The sequence below is a fragment of the Globicephala melas genome, chromosome 2, assembly GCF_963455315.2.
Source record: "Globicephala melas chromosome 2, mGloMel1.2, whole genome shotgun sequence".
Classification (NCBI taxonomy): domain Eukaryota; kingdom Metazoa; phylum Chordata; class Mammalia; order Artiodactyla; family Delphinidae; genus Globicephala; species Globicephala melas.
The window spans coordinates 154,928,103-154,946,549 of NC_083315.2; positions in this window are offsets into that span (position 1 = coordinate 154,928,103).

Genomic DNA, 18,447 nt, shown 5'->3' on the forward strand with positions numbered 1-18,447 from the left:
GACATGACTGATAAGGGGTTAAAATCCAAAAAATAAATAAATAAACAAACAAACAGCTCATACAACTCAATAGTCAAAAAAAACAAAGAACCCAATTAAAAATGGGCAGACAACCTGAATAGACATTTTTCCAAAACAGATATACAGAGGGCCAACGGGCACATGAAAAAATGCTCAACATCACTAATCTGAGAAATGCAAATCAAAAGCACAGATATCACCTCAGACCTATAGAAATGGATCTCATCAAAAAGTCTACAAATAGGGCGGAGTCAAGATGGCAGATTAGGAGGACGTGGAATTTGCATCTCCACACAACTAGGGTACCTACCAGGCACCAGTGGGTGACCACAGACACCTAAGGGGATGGGAGGAACCCCCAGGGACCGGGTAGGACGTGGGGTGTGGGAGGGAGTGATGGGGGAGGAGAAGTGGAGGCGGAAAGGGACTGGTGCCCCTGAGGGGTGGCTGGGGGAGGGGAAGGTATCCCACGCCTGAAGGGGGAAATTGGGGGACCACTGGGAGGGCATAGGATCAAAAGGGAGCATGAGTAGGTTTCTCCTACCCATTTGGGTCCCCGGAAGCCTGCTGAGACCCTGGGCCTGATCCTCTGCCCACCAAGGCCCCCTCCAGCCACACGCATCCTGAGAGAGTGGGAGGGAGGGAAGGGAGACCAAAAGTAAAGGCCAGACCTATGGGACCAGCATCCCTGGGGGAGGGGAGGAATTCCTACACGCAGCGGGACCCACACACAGTTAGGGGTCCAGCAGGAATCGGGGAAACCAGGGGGTGGGAGGGCAGGGAGGAATGGAAGGGAATGCAGCCAGAACTCTTCCTGTCCACTTAGGCACTGGGGAGCCTGTTGGGCTCCTGGGCCTAATCATATGTCCTCAGAGTCTCCCTCCTGTGAGCAGAGCTCAAGCCCCGCCCCTACACCCCCACCCAGGGCCCTACTTCTACACTCAGAGACCCCTCTGAGACCCCCCTCCAACTGAGCTGGGTCTTCACCCCACCCACACACCCTCACCCAGGGCCTTACCTCCACACACTGGAGGCCCCCTATTGGACTTGCTGCCACGCCCCTACCGTGCAGCTCCTAAGCAGAGGCCCCACCTAGGTCCTGTCCAATCCTAAACCCAACCCCTGCTTAAAATCCACCCCCATAGGCAAGGTGCTTTTAAAATTTTATTTTTCCTCTTTTAGACTGGGGTTCTGTTTTACCTTGCTGTTGATTCAATGTTGTTGATTCAATTATATTTTTATTTGTTTTAATAAATCTTTTATTTTTCTAATTTTATTTTATTCTTTATACTTTGCTATGGTGCTGAACTTTTTAGCTTGTTCCTCCCCCCTGCTTTTTTTTTTTCTTTTTTCTGTTGTGGTTTTGTTTTACCTTGTTGCAGTTGTTACAATTATATTTTTATTTTTCCTAATATATTTTTTATCATTCTAATTTTATTTTGTTTTTTATTCTTTGTTATTGTACTGCTCCTTTTTTTCTTTTTTATTCTTTTTTTTTTTTTGCTGTGCCATGAGGCTTGCAGGATCTTGGTTCCCAGGCAGGACATCAGGCCTGAACTCCAGTGGTGGGATCCCCAAGGCCAAACCGCTGGACTAACAGAGAACCTCAGACCCCAGGGAATATTAATCAGAGTGAGGCCTTCCAGAGATCCTCATCTTGGCACCAAAACCCAACTGCCAACTGCCTGCAAACTCCAGTGCTAGACACCTCAGGCCAAACAACCAATAAGACAGGAATACAGCCCCATCAAAAATAATAATAATAATAATGAAAGGACAAAAAAATATGTTACAGACGAAGGAGCAAGGCAAAAACCTACAAGAACAAATAAATGAAGATGAAATAGTCAACCTACCTGAAAAAAAATTCAGAGTAACGAGAATAAAGATGATCCAAAATCTCGGAAAGAGAATGGAAAAAATACAAGAAACATTTAACAAGGATCTAGAACAACTAAAGAGCAAACAAACAGTGATGAACAACACAATAAATGAAATTAAAAACACTCTAGAAGGAATCAATAGCAGAATAACTGAGGCAGAAGAACGGATAAGTGACCTGGAAGATAAAATAGTGGAAATAACTACTGCAGAGCAGAATAAAGAAAAAAGAATGAAAAGAATTGAGGACAGTCTCAGAGACCTCTGGGACAACATTAAACATACCAGCATTCAAATTATAGGGGTCCCAGAAGAAGAAGAGAAAAAGAAAGGGACTGAGAAAATATTTGAAGAGATTATAGTTGAAAACTCCCCTAATATGGGAAAGGAAATAGTTAATCAAGTCCAGGAAGCACAGAGAGTCCCATACAGGATAAATCCAAGGAGAAACACGCCAAGACACATATTAATCAAACTGTTAAAAATTAAATACAAAGAAAACATATTAAAAGCAGCAAGGGAATAACAAAAGGGAATCCGCATAAGGTTAACAGCTGATCTTTCAGCAGAAACTCTGCAAGCCAGAAGGGACTGGCAGGACATATTTAAAGTGATGAAGGAGAAAAACCTACAACCAGGATTACTCTACCCAGCAAGGATCTCATTCAGATTTCATGGAGAAATTAAAACCTTTACAGAAAAGCGAAAGCTGAGAGAGTTCAGCACCACAGAACCAGCTTTACAACAAATGCTGAAGGATTTTCTCTAGGGAAGAAAAACAAGAGAAGGAAAAGAACTACAATAAAAAACCCAAAACAATTAAGAAAATGGGAATAGGAACATACATATCGATAATTACCTTAAATGTAAATGGATTAAATGCTCCCACCAAAAGACACAGACTGGCTGAATGGACATAAAAACAAGACGCATATATATGCTGTCTACAAGAGACTCACTTCAGACCTAGAGACACATACAGACTGAAAGTAAGGGGATGGAAAAAGATATTCCATGCAAATGGAAATCAGAAGAAGGCTAGAGTAGCAATTCTCATATCAGACAAAATAGACTTTAAAATAAAGACTATTAGAAGAGGCAAAGAAGGACACTACATAATGATCAAGGGATCAATCCAAGAAGAAGATATAACAACTGTAAATATTTATGTACGCAACAAAGGAGCACCACAATATATAAGGCAAATAGTAACAGCCATAAAAGGGGAAATCGACAGTAACACATTCATAGTAGGGGACTTTAACACCCCACTTTCACCAATGGACAGATCATCCAAAATGAAAATAAATAAGGAAACACAAGCTTTAAATGATACATTAAACAAGACTTAATTGATATTTATCGGACATTCCACACAAAAACAACAGAATACACTTTTTTCTCAAGTGCACATGGAACATTCTCCAGGATAGATCATATCTTGGGTCACAAATCAAGCCTTGGTAAATTTAAGAAAATTGAAATCGTATCAAGTATCTTTTCCGACCACAACGCTATGAGACTAGATATCAATTACAGGAAAACTTCTGTAAAAAATACAAACACATGGAGGCTAAACAATACACTACTTAATAACAAAGTAATCTCTGAAGAAATCAAAGAGGAAATCAAAAAAATACCTAGAAACAAATGACAATGGAGACACAATGACCCAAAACCTATGGGATGCAGCAAAAGCAGTTCTAAGAGGGAAGTTTATAGCAATACAATCCTACCTTAAGAAACAGGAGACATCTCGAATAAACAACCTAACCTTGCACCTAAAGCAATTAGAGAAAGAAAAACAAAAAAACCCCAAAGTTAGCAGAAGGAAAGAAATCATAAAGATCAGATCAGAAATATATGAAAAAGAAATGAAGGAAATTATAGCAAAGAGCAATAAAACGGAAAGCTGGTATTTGAGAAGATAAACAAAATTGATAAACCATTAGCCAGACTCATGAAAAAAAAGGGAGAAGACTCAAATCAATAGAATTAGAAATGAAAAAGGAGAAGTAACAACTGACACTGCAGAAATACAAAAGATCATGAGAGATTACTACAAGCAACTCTATGCCAATAAAATGGACAACTTGGAAGAAATGGACAAATTCTAAGAAATGCACAACCTGCCAAGACTGAATCAGGAAGAAATAGAAAATACAAACAGACCAATCACAAGCACTGAAATTGAAACTGTGATTAAAAATCTTCCAACAAACAAAAGCCCAGGACCAGATGGCTTCACAGGCAAATTCTATCAAACATTTAGAGAAGAGCTAACACCTATCGTTCTCAAACTCTTCCAAAAGACAGCAGAGGGAGGAACACACCCAAACTCATTCTACAAGCCCACCATCACCCTGATACCAAAACCAGACAAGGATGTCACAAAGAAAGAAAACTACAGGCCAATATCACTGATGAACATAGATGCAAAAATCCTCAACCAAATACTAGCAAACAGAATCCAACAGCACATTAAAAGGATCATACACCATGATCAAGTGGGGTTTACTCCAGGAATGCAAGGATTCTTCAATATACGCAAATCTAACAATGTGATACACCATATTAACAAACTGATGGAGAAAAACCATATGATCATCTCAATAGATGCAGAGAAAGCTTTCGTCAAAATTCAACACCCAAATATGATAAAAACCCTCCAGAAAGCAGGCACTGAGGGAACTTTCCTCAACATAATAAAGGCCATATATTACAAATCCACAGCCAACATCGTCCTCAATGGTGAAAAACTGAAAGCATTTCCACTAAGATCAGGAATGAGACAAGGTTGCCCACTCTCACCACTCTTATTAAACATAGTTTTGGAAGTTTTAGCCACAGCAATCAGAGAAGAAAAGGAAATAAAAGGAATCCAAATCGGAAAAGAAGAAGTAAAGCTGTCACTGTTGGCACATGATATGATACTATACATAGAGAATCCTAAAGATGCTACCAAAAAACTACTAGAGCTAATCAATGAATTTGGTAAAGTAGCAGGATACAAAATTAATGCACAGAAATCTCTGGCATTCCTATACACTAATGATGAAAAATCTGAAAGTGAAATCAAGAAAACACTCCCATTTACCATTGCAACAAAGAGAATAAAATATCTAGGAATATACCTACCTAAGGAGACAAAAGACCTGTATGCAGAAAATTATAAGACACTGATGAAAGAAATTAAAGATGTTACAAATAGATGGAGAGATATACCATGTTCTTGGATTGGAAGAATCAACATTGTGAAAATGACTCTACTACCCAAAGCAATCTACAGATTCAATGCAATCCCTATCAAACTACCACTGGCATTTTTCACAGAACTAGAACAAAAAATTTCACAATTTGTATGGAAACACAAATGACCCCAAATAGCCAAAGCAATCTTGAGAACGAAAAACGGAGCTGGAGGATTCAGGCTCCCTGACTTCAGACTATACTACAAAGCTACAGTAATCAAGACAATATGGTTCTGGCACAAAATCAGAAATATAGATCAATGGAACAGGATAGAAAGCCCAGAGATAAACCCACGCACATATGGTCACCTTATCTTTGATAAAGGAGGCAGGAATGTACAGTGGAGAAAGGACAGCCTCTTCAATAAGTGGTGCTGGGAAAACTGGATAGGTACATGGAAAAGTATGAGATTAGATCACTCCCTAACACCATACACAAATATAAGCTCAAAATGGATTAAGGACCTAAATGTAAGGCCAGATACTATAAAACTCTTAGAGGAAAACAGAGGCAGAACACTCTATGACATAAATCACAGCAAGATCCTTTTTGACCCACCTCCTAGAGAAATGGAAATAAAAATAAACAAATGGGACCTCATGAAATTTCAGAGCTTTTGCACAGCCATGGAAACCATAAACAAGACGAAAAGACAACCCTCAGAATGGGAGAAAATATTTGCAAATGAAGCAACTGACAAAGGATTAATCTCCAAAATTTACAAGCAGCTCATGCAACTCAGTAACGATAAAACAAACAACCCAATCCAAAAATGGACAGAAGACCTAAATAGACATTTCTCCAAAAAAGATATACAGACTGCCAACAAACACATGAAAGAATGCTCAACATCATTAATCATTAGAGAAATGCAAATCAAAACTACAATGAGATATCATCTCACACCAGTCAGAATGGCCATCATCAAAAAATCTAGAAACAATAAATGCTGGAGAGGGTGTGGAGTAAAGGGAACACTCTTGCACTGCTGGTGGGAATGTGAATTGGTACAGCCACTATGGAGAACAGCATGGAGGTCCCTTAAAAAACTACAACTAGAACTACCATATGACCCCGCAATCCCACTACTGGGCATATACCCTGAGAAAACCATAATTCAAAAAGAGTCATGTACCAAAATGTTCACTGCAGCTCTATTTACAATAGCCAGGAGATGGAAACAACCCAAGTGTCCATCATCGGATGAATGGATAAAGAAGATGTGGCACATATGTACAATGGAATATTACTCAGCCATAAAAAGAAACGAAATTGAGCTATTTGATATGGGGTGGATGGGCCTAGAGTCTGTCATACAGAGTGAAGTAAGTCAGAAAGAGAAAGACAAATACTGTATGCTAACACATATATATGGAATTTAAGAGAAAAAAATGTCATGAAGAACCTAGGGGTAAGACAGTAATAAAGACACAGACCTACTAGAGAATGGACTTGAGGATATGGGGAGGGGCAAGGGTAAGCTGTGACAAAGTGAGAGAGAGGCATGGACATATATACACTACCAAACGTAAGGTAGATAGCTAGTGGGAAGCAGCCGCATAGCACAGGGAGATCAGCTCAGTGCTTTGTGACCACCTAGAGGGGTGGGATAGGGAAGGTGGGGGGGAGGGAGACGCAAGAGAGAATAGATATGGGAACATGTGTATATGTATAACTGATTCACTTTGTTATAAAACAGAAACTAACACACAATTGTAAAGCAATTATACTCAAATAAAGATATAAAAAATAATAATAACCATGAGTCATTATATTTATAGACTTTCTCCCCTCAAGTATGAACATACAAATAGAAATCTATCAAGGGTTACTATAGCAATAAAGGTAGAGAGAATATGTAAACACTCAACAGTGGTTAAGTCCAGGGAGAAAGGTGGGAAAGGTGAACTAGGGTGAAGGGAAGAGGGAGCTTGCTGAATGCGGATTTCCAAGTTTCACCATGAGTGACACATTTAGTAGATCTGGGATTGTACCCAGAAGTCTGCACCTTTAGCAGGCACCTACAAGTAATTAGTTTGTAAGTAGTCCCTGAATCACACTTTGCCGGTCACTGGTGGAGTTTAGAGAATGGGACCATAAGTGTATATAGTCAAACCGCCTGGCTTGAATCTCAACTCCACCAAGAACTAGCTTGGCACAAGTCACTTAATTTTAGTTTAATGATGTGCAAATAGGAGTATTTGGGTGAATTGAGTCATTTCGTTGAAAACACTTACCATAGTTCCCAGCCCAAAGCCACAACAATGCTGTAATATGGTTAATGCTAAACACTGTTGTTATATATATATATTTCTGAATAATTTGGAGTTTTCTTATGGATGGTATTAGTGTATTACTCAGTGCCATGACACGCCATATTGGAGGCTGAGCCAAAAGAGAAAACCAGCAATGTTGATCCTGTCTTTATTTAAAATTTTAATATTGTGTTCATCATGGATTTTTTCATTAATTGTGATTTTTTAAATATTGTATTAAAATATTATTTATTGGGGTTTTTGGTGCCTAAATCTAGTGCCTTACCCTAGTCCCACCCTATATCATTTGTTTAAATAGAAGAGTTAGGGATGAGGCTTGTTCCTATGATTACATAGCCCACTGATCAAATATTGTGGAGATATAGTTTTGGCCTCACCCTCTGAAAGAGTGGAAAGTATTAATATCCTGAGAGTGAGGGTCTTCTTCACTATTCAAGGCACTTACTCTACCTTCTTTCAAGTATCCAGCTCTCCTAAACGTACTTCTGGAAAGAATTCAGTTTACTAAAAGTTTATTTGCACAACTTTTTATCAAAATGTTTCACCTGCAAAATGACCTCAAACAAGAACAGGAATATGGTACCACTCAGTGCTCAGTTTGTATCAAGTATTGTTCTAAGCACTTCACGTATGTCAAATGATGTCAGTCTCTCAATAGTTCTAGGAGATGGGCACCATTTTGTCCTGATTTTTATAGATGAAGAAACTGAGGTCCTTAAAAATTACATGATTTTTCCAACATTACACAAGTGGAAAGTGGCAGGGTCAGGATTTAAAACTAGGCCTTTTATTCTGGGCCCTCACTCTTAACCACTACACTACATGACTTTTCACACACACACACACACACACACACACACACTGCCCAAACTTAGGAAGCAGAGATCCAGGAAACTCAGGATGTCAGTAGGCAGCAAACACATCTGGAACCTTTCAACTCCTGCTTTTTATGTTCCCAAAGAGAAATCACTGCCTCTATATTAACTAGTATCATAGGTGGATAACCTCATCAACAGCTAGATCCACTGCCTAAATATTCAGGAATACAAAAGAACACTTGCAGTGATTTATAGTTAAATTGCCTATTCATTGGCAGAAAGTGACTTGCAACACACACACACACACACACACACACACACACACACATCCTTGGAGCACGCATGGGAATTCATTCCACTTGTCAGGAGAGATTTGTGTAGAAAGCAAGAACACTTGGATCACCAGGGTGTGTGCCCCTTTTTCTCATTATGGTATCTTTGCAGTCATGAAGGCTTCTGATGACATGTCAATTTAGAAAGTGGTATCTCTGTTGAAAGCTTGATGAGTACATCTTATTTTTAATGCTAACTAATTCCTGCTTGCAGAAAATCCTCTTCAAGCAATGTTTACATAAGATACAGAGAAATGACAGGATAACATTAGTTACTATGAAAGTCGCCACAGGCTATAAACAGTTTTAACTTTTGGCAAAAGGACTTTATTATTTACATACTCGGACAAACATAGGTCACACTCTCCTCAGGTTCTTAACGTTCCTTTGCAAATAACTGACATATAGAGTGTGTAAATATACCAGCTGAACCCCTTCCTGGGTCTTAATTAAATTCTAGCAGTCTTGCTCAGAGTCTGGTATATTTGGTTTATCTTAGGATCATCATTAACACATATCAGTAATACTGCAGTCAGAGAATCTGATCTTGCCTTCTTTTTAATAAACAAATACAGTCAGAAGTTATTTATTTCCAATAATAGACAATGTCCAGCTCCAAAATCTTCAGATTTCAATCCCCCGCTGTCCAAATGTCCATAAACTTCAAATAATATCAATTCAAATGCCATAACCCTAGTAGAAAGAAGGAGGGGGCAGATTCTGTGACTGAAGTAAGAAGCACACTGGTTTACATTAAAACAGTTATTTCTCTGTCAAATCCTCACAGCAAGAACAGAATCTCAGTTCAACGTTTCTAGGCCAAATGAAGCATCATGTTTATAAATAAAACCTTCAGTTCTTTTCCTCTCTAAGCAGTAAGTTCTTTGCAACCCCTGGCATTTGCAGTATGAATATTTGTCTGATTTATCTGCAGGACAAAGGCACTCTGTTATGGAAAAAGAAGCATTTCTGCACTCACCCATATCCCAAAATATTCCTAAAACGTAGGTGTCCTATGAGGGCTGTGGTGGGTGGAATAATGACTCCCAACATATGTCCATGTCCTCATCCCTGGAACCTGTGAATATGTTACCTTACATGGCAAAAGGGACTTTGCAGATGTGATTAAGGTTAAGGACCTTCAGATGGTGAAATTAGCCTAGATTACCTAGGTGGGCTCAATTGAATCACATGGGTATTAAAAATAGGAGACATTTTCTTGACTGGATTTAGAGTCAGAAAGAGATATATGTGAGTATAGAAGAATGGCCAGAGAGATGCAATGTTGCTGGCTTTGAAGATGGAAGAAGGGGCCACAGGCTAAGAAACATGGATACTTTCTACAAGCTGGAAAATCCAAGAAAGATTGTCCACTAGAGCCACCAGAACGGAATGCAGTTGTGCCAACAGCTTGATTTTAGCCCAAGTGACACCTGTGTCACACCTCCAACCCAGAACTGTGAAATGCTGAATGTATGTGTTTTAAGCCACTAAGATTTTAGTAATTTGTTACAGCAGCAATAGGAAACTGATACAAAATATTTTTAAGTTAATAGGCAACTCAATCAATTCCATAAGAAAAATGATTCCACTTTTACAACAGGTATTTTTAGCATTATTCCTACCAAAGGAAATGTGTGATTAACTTTGTGTGTCAAATTGACTAACAATAGGGTGCCCAGAGTAAGAATTATTTCTGAGTGTGTCTGTGAGGCTGTCTCCAGATGAAATTAGCATTTGAATCAGTAGGCTTAGTATAGCAGACTGTCCTCCCCAAAATGGGTGAGCACCATTTAATCCATTGAGGCCTGAATAGAACAAAAGGTGGAGGAAGGAGTAATTTGCCCCTTTTGCTTCCTGTCTACCTGCTTGACTTAGGACATCTCATCTCATCTTCTCTCCTTTTCAGACTGGGATTTACATCATTAGCTTCCCCAATTCTTAGGTCTTTCAACACAGAATGAATTATATCATGGGCTTTCCTGTGTCTCCAGCTTACAGATGACACATTGTGGGACTTCTGAGCCTCCATAATCTTTTGAGCCAAGCCAATTCCTCACAATAAATACATATATTTAATCTATATCTATATCTATATCTATATATAGAGAGACAGGCATGTATCTTATTAGTTCTGTTTCTCTGGCGAACCCTAATACATGAACTTTCTTCTTTTTACACAGAAACCATGTACATAGGAAATAAAGAGTTAATTAATCTTCTATTTTCCAGGAAATAAACTAAAAGACTGTTCTTAGGTACTGAAACCAAAACCACTGAACGGTAGACCTCAAGCTTCAACAATTTCCCATGTCTCTAAGATATAAGATCCCCAGAATTTCCTAAGAGTTAGTAACTTCTGATTTCTCTAAAATCTTGGGCTCACCATCAGGTTATGAGGATAGGAGGTATGGTGGGGGAGGAGAGGTAAGTGACCCAGGCCTGGCTCCCAGGTGATTTCCTTAGAACACTGGAGTTTACATGCACCTAGAAGATCAATGTATCATATATTCACTTTTAAGCAAATATTGACTGTGCATCTATAATATCCCAGGCACTGTGCTAGGTGCTGGGGAAGCAGTGGTGAACATAACAGGCAGTGCTTCCATCGCAGAAGTTAGAATTTACAGAGTTCTTACAGAACAACAGGAGCTGACAGACAATGAGCACTTCTCTCCAGATCATGACCATCTGGTCAAGGCTTTTGCTCTACAAGTATGAAGAGAAGTGACTTAGCAACTGTTGAGGCACACTTCATTCTCCTAGAGACTTCCAGCTTTGCATCTGAACCCATTCCTGACCAGCAAGAGCAGGACCCCAGAGGTCCCACAACTTTATTCCACTCTCTGCTCTACAAAATGCCTTCCTTGTGCACAAGCTGAGCAAGCCCTTTCCCCTGGTTGTTCTCAAATTTTAGTGTGTACAAGAATCATCTGGAGTGCTTGTTTAAAATACAAGTTCCTAGGCTCTCATCAATCTAGTCTGATTGGATGGGTGTGACATGAGATCCAGCATGCAGAATTTTTAAACAAATACTCCAGGTGAAATCTGCTGAAGTGACTACACGCTGCAAATTGACAAACACTGATTCAACTGCTACATTTTTCATATCCATAAGGCTAAGAATGGTATTACCTATTTAAAAAAAGTAATTGTTGATTTATTCTGAATTTTTGAAATTTTTATTCATGTTGAAGAAAAAGAATCATACAAACAATATGTCACCCAGCATTCTATTATATAGAGATAACCACTGTTGACATTTGGGTAGTTTTTCTCCAACTTCTTCCAAAGTGAATTAATAAATATCTGAAGTCATACTGTAGATAAAACTCTGAATTTTGCCAATTTCAAGTAAATATTATAAATAATTACCCATATAATGAAATCCTTCAAAAATGGAACAGCTTTTATTAGTCTTATTTTAGGTTGCTTAGCAAAGTTTATGAGTTTTCTTTATGTAAATTGTATACACTTCACGATACCCTTATTCTTAGATTATTTTCAAATTTTGTGACTATTAAGCAAAAAAATGTTTCTGTTATGTTTTCACATTTTAAAATATGAGCATGTAGGAAATCCACTAAATTCTTAAGTATTTAAGTTTTAAAAGGCTATCTTATTTCACTCTTGTTATAATAGCTTTTAAGTTGATTCTTTTTAGCTTTTTCTATAACCTGCAAATAATGGTAACTTTGTCTCCTCCTTTTAACTTTTTAAATTCATTGATTTTTATCTTATTGTGTCTGTTACAACTTTCATACCAGTACTAACTAACTAGTAATAACTAACATAATTTTTCCTGATGTTGACCTTTTTCCAGTCTTTCACCATTAAATACCATATTTTCCATTTATTTCAGAGTGATAATTTCAGTAAATAATTTTTCTCCTATCATCGGTTACTAAGGCTTTTATTTTTAAGATCAAGATTAGGTGTTGCATTTTTCCAAATAATATTTTTGAATCTAATAAGAAAACAATATTTTTTTTATCATGTTGGTCTACCTTAATACAGTAAAGCAAATTGGGAAGATGTCCGTCTTGTTCTAAGCTCTGTTTCAGAATATAGATTAATCTCTTTTTTTGAATATTTAAAGGAACTTGCCCTAAAATACTTTTAGCCTTGCATTTCTGAGAATTTCCTTTTGTTGCTATGCATGTGAAAAATAGGTTGAGTATAAAATTCTTGAATCATATTTTTCCCTCAAAATCTGAAGATTGTATCTTAGCATTTAACATTGGGAAAAAGAGGTGATTCATAAATAACTTGTTTGTTCTACCTGAATGTTTACAGTAATTTTTCCCTTTTTTCCAAAATTAAAATACGTTGTAGGTTAAGTCTAGATATCATTTTTTTTTTGCCTGAATTTGATTTGATAAGTACATGCCAGGTGAAGACTCAAGTGTTCATCTGAGGAAATTTTTCTCCTCTTTATATTTTATTTATTTTATTATTATTTATCTGGGTTTTTATTTTCTGATATTCCTAGGTTGAATAGCCTTGGACTATTCTTCATATTTCTTATGTTTTCTTTTATAATGATTATTTAGATTTTTCCATGAGTTTTGTGATCATTTCTCAAATATAGAGCTGAAGGTAGTCATAGTGTTACATCCATGTGTTTTCATGGTGTTTTTTTCATTTCTGTTATGACAGCTATAAAAGTTAACTAGAAATATAATCTTGCTTCCTTAACTGAGGTGACTGTCCCTATAAGGCACCAACCTCAGCTGGGCCTTGGCTTCATTCAACTGGCTACTACAATCAAGTACAAGCTATGAGCATATAACACTAACTCAAGGTATACTCCTCAGAGATTTTACTGAGACTGAGATTTGTGTACCACTTCCTGTACCTGCTGTCTACAGCATAGTCCAGCTGTTCCAAGCCCATGTCACTCTAAAGGAAGGGCCAACCAGCCTGTGAGTCCCCACAAGGAAAGAAAAGCCTGCTTGGCAAATTCCCTTTAATACTTGCTAACTCAGTCAGTTTCTCCTTTATCATACCCTAAAAAGATGCTCTAAGGTTTGTGGCACTTAGTCCCATTCTTCAGTTGTAATAAGGAATTTCCCTTCTTATTAGGACTCTTTGTCAAATGGTAATGTGTAACAGGGAAAAAAGTGAACAAAGACTCTGATCATGCCATTATATGAGAACATCGTCATTCTCAATGCAAACACACACAAAAAAAGAGTAGAGATAAAAACAAAGGATTCCAAAGCTGTTGGACAATAGCAAAGGTCTAATGTAAGTATTATTAACATCCGAGATTTAAAAATCTTTAGAGATAATCGCTAACAATTTTCTAAAGTTAATGAAAGACAACAAACCATAGAAGCTCAGAGAATTCCACAGTAAATATGAAACTACATGCCTAGACACATCAGGGTAAAACTGATTAAAAGCAAAGATAAAGAGAAAATCTTGAAGATAGCCAGGGACAAAAGAAATATACATACAGAAAACAAAGATAAGAATTACAATAGATATTTTATCAGAAATTATGCAAGCTCAAAGAATTGGAATTACATATTTAAAATATGAAAAGAACAAAAACATTAACAAAATAACAAACAAACAGATGACCCAGACTTCTATATTCAGCAAAAATACCCTTCGATAGTGAAGGGAAAGTGAGGTCTTCTTTATATAAACCAAAGCAGAAGTAATTGTCAGCAGATGTATACTCAAAAAGTTTTAAAGGAAAATTTTCCATCAAAACTATACCAGGGGGAACCTTCAAGATGGTGGAGGAGTAAGACATGGAGATCAACTTCCTCCCCACAAATACACCAAAAATACACCTACAAGTGGAACAGTTCCTACAGAACACCTACTGAACACTGACAGAAGACCTCAGACTTCCCAAAAGGCAAGAAGCTCCCCAAATACCTGGGTAGGGCAAAAGAAAAAAGAAAAAACAGAGACAAAAGAATAGGGACAGAACCCGCACCTCAGGGAGGGAGCTCTGAAGGAGGAAAAGTTTCCACACACTAGGAAGCCCCTTCACTGGCAGAGATGGGGGGTGGGTGGGGGGGAAGTTTCAGAGCCACGGAGGAGAGCACAGCAACATGGGTGCAGAGGGCAAAGGGGAGAGATTCTCGCACAGTGGATAGGTGCTGACCAGCACTCACCAGCCTGAGAGGCTTGTCTGCTCACCCACAGGGGTGGGTGAGGGCTGGGAGCTGAGGCTCAGGCTTCGGAGGTCAGACCCCAGGGAGAGGACTGGGGTTGGCTGCATGAACACAGCCTGAAGGGGGCTAGTGCACCACAGCTAGTGGGGAGGGAGTCTGGGAAAAACTCTGGAACTGCCTAAGAGGTAAAAGTCCACTGTTTCAGGGTACATAAGGAGAGGGAATTCCTTGCCCATCTGCCCACAGAAGGCAGAGCACTGCCTAAACGAGCTCCAGAGATGGGTGCAGGCCACAACTATCAGCTCAGACACCAGAGATGGGAGTGAGAGGCTAACGCTGCTGCTGCAGCCACCAAGAAGCCTGTGTGCAAGCACAGGTCACTATCCACACACACACACACCCAGCCAGGAGCCTGTGCAGCACGCCACTGCCAGGGTCCCAAGATCCAGGGATAACTACCCCGGAAGAACAGACAGTGTGCCTCAGGCTCTTGCAACATCACACTGGCCTCTGTGGCCGCAGGCTCACCCCGCATTCCAATTGTAACTACCGTGCCCCTCCCTCCCCAGGGCTTGAGTGAGACAGAGTCCTCTAATCAGCCGCTGCTTTAAGCCCCTCCTGTCTTGGAGGGGTACAGATGCCTGAGGGCAACCTACATGCAGAGGTGGGGCCAAAACAAAGCTGAATGCCAGGGGCTGTGTGAACAAAGAAGAGAAAGGGAACTTTCTCCCTGCAGCCACAGGAGCAGCAGATTAAATCCCCACAATCAACTTGACGTATGCTGCACCTGCGGAATACCTGAATAGACAACAAATCATCCCAAAATTGAGGTGGTGGACTTTGAGAACAACTGTAGACTTGGGGTTTGCTGTCTGTGACTGATTTGTTTCTGATTTTTATGTTTATCTTAGTATAGTTTTCAGCGCCTGTTATCATTGGTGGATTTGTTTATTGGTTTGGTTACTCTCTTTTTTCTTCTTATTACATTTATATCTGATTATTTTAATTATTTTTAAAAATTTATTATTATTTTTCTTTCTTTTTTTCTCCCTTCTCTTCTGAGCTGTGTGGCTGACAGGAACTTGGTGCTCTGGCCTGGCATCAGGCCTGAGCTTCTGAGGTCAGAGAGCTGAGTTCAGAACATTAGACCACCAGAGACCTCCTGGCCCCATGTAATATGGAGAGCAACAGCTCTCCCAGAGATCTCCATCTCAACACTAAGACCCAGCTCCACCCAGTGGTGAGCAAGCTCCAGTGCTGGACACCCCATGCCAAACAATCAGCAAGACAGGAACACAAACCCACCCATTACCAGAGAGGCTGCCAAAAATCATACTAATTTCACAGACACCCCAAAACACACCATGAGACGTGGCCCTGTCCACTGGAAAGACAAGATCCAGCCCCACCCACCAGAACACATGTACCAGTCCCCTCCACCAGGAAGCCTACACAAGCCCCTGAACCAACCTCACCCACTGGGGGCAGACACCAAAAACAATGGGAACTATGAACCTGCAGCCTGAGAAAAGGAGACCCCAAACGCAGCAAGTTAAGCAAAATGGGAAGACAGAGAAAAATACAGCAGATGAAGGAGCAAAGTAAAAACCCACCAGACAAAACAAATGAAGAGGAAATGGGCAGCCTACCTGAAAAAGAATTAATAGTAATAATCATAAAGATGATCCAAAATCTTGGGATAGAATGGAGCAAATACAAGAAACGTTTAACAGAGACCTAGAAGAACTAAAAAGCAAACAAACAATGATGAACAACACAATACATGAAATTGAAAATTCTCTAGAAGGAATCAATAGCAGATTAACTGAGGCAGAAGAACGGATAAGTGACATGGGAGATAAAATAGTGGCAATAACTACCTCAGAGCAGAATAAAGAAAAAGAATGAAAAGAATTGACGACAGTCTCAGAGACCTCTGGGACAACACTGAATACATTAACATTCGAATTATAGGGGTCCCAGAAGAAGAAGAGAAAAAGAAAGGCTCTGAGAAAATATTTGAAGGATTATAGTCGAAAACTTCCCTAACATGGGAAAGAAAATAGTCAATCAAATCCAGGAAGCACAGAGCGTCCCAGAGAAGACAAATCCAAGGAGAAACATGCCAAGACACATATTAATCAAACTATCAAAAATTAAATACAAAGAAAAACTATTAAAAGCAGCAAGGGAAAAGCAACAAATAATATACAAGGTAATCCACATAAGGTTAACAGCTGATCTTTCAGTGGAAACTCTGCAACACAGAAGGGAGAGGCAGGACATATTTAAAGTGATGAAAGGGAAAAACCTACAACCAAGATTACTCTATCCAGCAAGGATCTCCTTCGGATTCAACGGAAAATGAAAACCTTTACAGACAAACAAAAGTTAAGAGAATTCAGCACCACCAAACCAGCTCTACAACAAATGCTAAAGCAACTTCTCTAGGCAGGAAAAACAAGAGAAGGAAAAGAACTACAAAAACAATCCCCAAACAATTGAGAAAATGATAATAGGAACATACATATTTATAATTACCTTAAATGTAAATGGATTAAATGCTCCAACCAAAAGACATAGACTGGCTGAATGGATACGAAAACAAGACCCATATATATGCTGTCTACAGGAGACTCACTTCAGACCTAGGGACACATACACACTGAAAGTGAGGGGATGGATAAAGATATTCCATGCAAATGGAAATCAAAAGAAAGCTGGAGTAGCAATTCTCATATCAGACAAAATCGACTTTAAAATAAAGAACATTACAAGAAACAAAGAAGGACACTGCATAATGATCAAGGGATCAATCCAAGAAGAAGACATAACAATTGTAAATATTTATGCACCCAACATAGGAGCACCTCAATACATAAGGCAAATGTGAAGAGCCATAAAAGGGGAAATTGACAGTAACAGAATAATAGTAGGGGACTTTAACACCCCATTTTCACCAATGAACAGATCATCCAAAATGAAAATAAATAAAGAAACACAAGCTTTAAATGACACACTAAATGAGATAGACTTCACTGATATTTATAGGACATTCCATCCAAAAACAACAGAATGCACTCTCTTCTCAAGTGCTCATGGAACATTCTCCAGGATAGATCATATCTTGGGGCACAAATCAAGCCTCAGTAAACTTAAGAAAATAGAAATTATATCAAGTATCCTTTCCAACCACAATGCTATGAGACTAGATATCAACTACAAGAAAAAAAAACTGTAAAAAATATAAACGCATGGAGGCTAAACAATACGCTACTAAATAACCAAGAGATTGCTGAAGAAATCGAAGAGCAAATCAAAAAATACCTGTAAAGAAATGACAACGAAAACACGATTACCCAAAACCTATGGGATGCAACAAAAGCAGTTCTAAGAGGGAAGTTTTTAACAATACAATCCTACCTCAAGAAACAAGAAAAATCTCAAATGAACAACCTAACCTTACACCTAAAGCAATTAGAGAGAAAAGAACAAAAAGACCCCAAAGTTAGCAGGAGGAAAGAAATCATAAAAATCGGATCACAAATAAATGAAAAAGAAATGAAGGAAATGATGGCAAAGATCAATAAAACTAAAAGCTGGTTCTTTGAGAAGATAAATAAAATTGATACACCAGTAGCCAGACTCATCAAGAAAAAAAGGGAGAAGACACAAATCAACAGAATTAGAAATGAAAAGGAGAAGTAACAACTGACACTGCAGAAATACA